The following is a 5402-nucleotide window of genomic DNA, read 5'->3' as shown; positions in this document are numbered from 1 at the left end:
CCCCAGGAAGCCAAAGCAAGTTAAAATACTGTGTGATAAACCAATTTTTCTGCACCTCCTCCCACCAGAGCAGTTTGTCTGAGAGTGGCAGATTGTGTTTACTGCCTTTCAGCACCTTCTCAGAGCAAAGCCAGCAGCACCTGCCCTTTTCACATTGCCCTCACCCCGAGTGTTTTGCTGTAGCCTCATGGCTGGTGCAAATTTCCTCCAGGAACTTCCCAAGCTCCTGAGAGCACGGCACAGCCATCAGCATCCTGATGTCCCTGCACCCCAAAAATCTGCTCCTCCCCTAATCTCTAATCCATGACTGCTCTCAAAGAGTTCCCATCAAGGCTCTGTCAGTGACCATGAACAGAAAAGGAACAAAATTTGTGCTACTGCTGGTCCCTGTAATGCTCAGGAGACCAACAGAGAAGCTGGTGTGCTGGTTTGGGTTGGGGTAGAGTTAATATCCTTGACAGCAGCTGCTGTGGGGCTGGGTTTGGCTCTGTGCAGGAAACAGGGCTGGTAACACAGGGATGTTTGAGTTATCACTGAGCAGGGATTACACACAGCCAGGGCCTTTCCTGCTCCTCACCCTCACCACTGAGGAGCTCGGAGGGCACAAGGAGCTGGGGGACACGGCCAGGACAGCTGGTCCCAGCTGACCACAGGGGTACCCCAGAGCGTGTGGCACCACCCTCAGCACATAGAGCTGGGGGAGAAGGGAAGACAAACTCAGAATGTCACTGTTACATGTCACAGAGCCCTGCCTTCCTGAAACTCCTGCCTGCCATGGGAGGCACTGGATGAATTCCTTGTTTAGCTTTGCTTGCTTGTGCAGCTTTTGCTTTATCTGTTCAGTTGTGTGGCGCTGCTTTGCCAGCTGAGGCTAAACCTCAGTACCTGGCTGTCAGGGGTTAAAGGGTCAAAGGCAGAGGCTGGAAAATCAGCAGGCCTCAAGCAGCAATCCCAAGATAAGTTTTATGTCTCCATGGACTTTGCTGGTTATTGTCAGCTGGAGACAACAACTGGGCACCATGGCTGAGAGCACTTTGAACTCTAATCCCCATGGCGGAGCAGTCACATTCTCTTGTGGGGATTTCCATCCTCTCCAAGATCTTGGCAACACTACAGAGGACTTGCAGGAGCCCCAGATACAACAGCAGAGCAAGCTGAATAGCTGGGACCCACTGCTGCTTTCATCATGCCCAAAGGAGCTGACAGTCAAATGGAAGTGAGTAATGTTTCAATTTCATTTAAAGTACAGTGTCTGGATTCCTGAGTGAAATATCCTAACAAATTCCTCACGAGGGCAGTCACAGTGGGGCTGGGCAGGACACCTATGGCTTTCTGTGGACATGGGAGAAGGCTGCCAGGGAACACAGTAATCTCAGCCTACTTACAGCACCCAAACATACCTAATATACACAAAAACAGTCTGTACACTTGATAGGAAATTTTTCCAAAGGTTTTTGTGTCATGTTATGTAATTCCACATCAAGGCACAAGCAGACACCTCATCCCACTGCATCTGCTGCACAACCTCCCAGGCCAGCTGAGATGGTGCCCCTTGCTGTCACCTGTCCCCCACATACAGAATGGATAGAGGGGGGCTTCCTGCAGCTGGACTGGTAAAGTTATTAAAAAGCAAACACACCATGCCCAAAGTGGCAGAAATTCCAGTGTTGCCCCTCTAAGATTTGTTTCCCCCGCTAAGGGCTGGTGAGAAGATGAAAGGGCTGGGAACATGCACCAGGCTGATGTTTTACAATGCTTTACTAAATCCCACTTCACCTCTTCCTGAGGCAAGACAGATCATTGCTCATATTTTTACCTGGGCTCCTTAGAAAGGCACAGTAAAAACGCTGAGTGGAAAGATCAGGAACACGAAGGGAGCCAGTCAGGATCCTTTAAAAGCGATCTCTAAGTCTGTACTGGTTCCAGTGGAGACTTGACAATACCATTAATTTCCCAGAATTTTTGCCTTTTCCTGACAAATGGTGCACTTTTCCTTGGTGGCTGTGGTCCAGCAATGTCCTGTAATATTTACAGTGCAAAGGGTGAACACCATCCCTAAACTTTCCCCCTCTCCTCTCCTTCTGCCCTCACATCAGTCTCTCATCCCTTTTTTGCATCAGCTTTCAGCCTCTCTCTCCTTTTTAGCCTCTCTTTTTCAGCCTTTCAACTTTTTTGGCATTTATTTATTTTTTTTCTCAGCCTCTACTTTCCTATCCATCCTCCCACCCTTTCTCTACTTCTGTTTTTCTTTACCTTTTTTAAACTAATTTTTCCCGGCTCCTACTTTCAGCCACCAAGGCGAAAGGGCAGAGCCCGGTGTTATTTCCATCAAGTGCCATTCATTAACAGAACCGGCAGTGAAGTCACAAGGCAACAGAAAGAAATAACAACCCTCAGCCACAGGCTTTTTGCATGAAAATGTGCTCTTGATTAGTGGCTGGTGGTAATTGAGTGGCAATTGTATGCAGGAAAGTGCCAAGAGGGGGACGTGGGCTACTTGTCTTGATTGACATCGCCATGAAATTTGATGCTGTTAATGTGCTGCTTAAAACTGAGAATGAATTTGGAGAAAATTCATTCTCAGCTTGCGACACACAAAGGTATTCCTGATTTAATTGAAACTCCTTAGAATCAGGTAAGTAAAAAAAAAATAAAAATGGGGGCTGTTTGTGTATTTTCAGGTTCTCCTTAGTTGGACGGTAATTTGATTCACAATTTACAGAACTTGATGGAACACAGCACCTCAGGCTATGAGCTTATCCTTTCTGCTTCTCCAGGCCAGCTTGTGCTTGTACGTACTGTAAACCACAGGAAAATTAAATAAAATCCTTTAGATTGAAAGGAAATAATTCAATTTATTGTATTTTGCTTTCAGAATGAAGCATGCCAGCTGTGATGAGGTGCTTTAATTCTGATTAAGGGCATCCACACAAGAGCTGAGACACCCCAATGCCCTTTCACGATCTGTGATTATTTTTATGATCTGTGATCGTTTCCCTGAGCATCCTCTGACAGAAGATCTGACTCCCAAGCCAGTGCAAATTTGGTTTTCAATGGATGCAACCACCCAAGTCTCTCCTTTCATCCCAAGAACCAGATAAACGTCTTACTCTTCAAAGCTCCTTTGCCTGCATGGCAAAGCCGGCTGCTCGTAGACAAATTGTGGCTGAGGAACCTCCTGAGCGAGTTTTTGGCTTTGTTTAACTTAGACTTTGGTGCATTAAGAGCTTCTCCTTAAGCAAGTCCGTGAAGTTATCCTGTTCCAAGAGCTTTGTGAGTCGTTAGTGGAGGTGGACTTTTGTCCTCAGGAACAAAGCGCTGGCTAATCTACAAAGGCACGGTGGAGGCTGAAATCCTGAGGGAAGCAGGTGGGTGTGAAAACACACCTGGCCACCAGCTCAGAGAGGGGAAAAAAAATACATATCTTTGATTTTACACATAACAAGTTGCCAGTTCCAGGGTTTGTTGTTTTTTTTTTTTCTTTGGTTGGTTGGTTTTGGGTTGGTTTTTTTTTGGTTTTTTTTGTTTTTTTTTTATTTTTTCTCAGATTTCTCACTCCTCCAAATCGCGTTTCTGTGATGCCAGGAGGAACATGATAGGAAAGCTACTTCCAAATTGCTGTGTAGGGAAGCCCAGTCAGGGTTCATCAATGAGAAGCACAATTTGCATATTAAATATACCCTCTGCTGCCTTCAGCCTCAGGGTCCCAGTGCCTGATTCACAAATAAATTCAGGGGAACCTGGGATGTTGGGGCACAGAAACTCTCATACTGTATTCAAGATCAGGGAAGAAAAAAATTGGATTTAAAACAAGAGTGAAGCAAAAACTTGAAAACCAAGGTGTGGCCCAGACCAAAGGCCAGGAGTCAGCAGTGAATGGCTGCAGTGATGTGGGTCTGGGACAAGAATGTGTCAGCTGGAACTTTGGGAGGTATCCACAAATCCCATCACTTGAACCATCAGGTAGCCACTCACCAGTGAAGTTTTCTTCACTGCTAAGAATAATTTTGTTAAACTGATTGCTCTTTGTTGAGATGAACAGTGATTAGCAACAAATTAGAAGCAAAGGGCTGTGTTCTTCCTTCCCCATTCCCTGGATGTGTTGTCTTTCACAGCATCTAAAATCTGCTACAGCTACACCAGAAAATAATCAAAATTACCAATATTAATATTCCAGTTCCATCAATGCAAAGCATGGGAATCAATATTTTAATGCAGATGAATTCCTAATTTAATTACACCGTAAAAAGTGTAAAAGAAAACGTCCTCAAAGTTTGGTTTTATAGTCATTAATTTGCAGGTCCTTGGGGATAATGGCAGCAGCATTTGGGGACCAGGAGAGTTTTAAGAAAATAAAGAAAATGTGGCCAGCCCCCCACCTGGTTTGTGGATGGTTTCTTCTAGTTGAATTCTCAAGGACTCAAAGCAAATCAATGTCAAATTCCCTGCAGAAGTTTATTATCTCTCAGAAATTCAGGTAACACGAATAGAAATTGCACAACAGCATGAACATTCTGAAGGAGCTGTCTGTGGCTTATTTTTAATATATATATATATTTTGTCTATTTATATATATGTGTCAATCTGTCTCCTTCACTTTGTGGGGAGAATAAGAAGCAGAGAGAGAGAGTGAAGAGTCATGGCTTGGCGTCATCATTACCCTGGACTTGCTGTTTGTTGTGTGTCTGACAGAAACACAGAAATGTGAGCAATAATCAATTCCTGCATTTTCTGTGATGAACCACAGGGCCTTCTCTTTTTAAGGGATTTATAATACAAGTTAAAATTTGAGTCCCACTTCCTTCAAAGTAGTGAAAAGTGATTTGAGATAATTAAATATTAGAAAAAGGACAGGACTATATTGGTCTGGAGACTGGATAAAAAAATTTAGAGTGAGAATAAGCCACTATAAAAATCATAGTAGTGGGATTCTTGGGGGTGTCCTGGTGCAGGGCCAGGAGTCAGGACTTTGTGATTCCCTCTCAGCCCAGGATGTTCTATGATTCAATGATATCCAGGTTTAAAGGTTAACAATCCAGGTTTAAAGGTTAAAAACCCTTAAGCACGATGTTTAATTTCGCTAAAGAAAAATTAATGTGCATGATGCAGTCACATACAAACCGATAATTCACAGAAGACTGGTATTAAACTATAGTTCGTTAGATATTTATATACATTTAAGTCAGATACATACATACGTATATGTATCTATACATATATGTATCAGTATATATTTTGGTATGGAATTGGGTACAAAATCCCGATCATAAACGTAAGAACCCCTCAGGAATTAACCAGCCTGTTAAAATAGCAGCCCTTATCCGAAACCAAAACAACCTTCGAAGGGCACGGCCGGGGCCTCCGCAGCGCCGGGCTCGGCACTCCCGGCGGCGCCAGCCCGG

This window comes from Parus major, chromosome 4A (assembly GCF_001522545.3).
Source record: "Parus major isolate Abel chromosome 4A, Parus_major1.1, whole genome shotgun sequence".
NCBI lineage: Eukaryota > Metazoa > Chordata > Aves > Passeriformes > Paridae > Parus > Parus major.
This window is presented reverse-complemented; position numbering follows the sequence as displayed.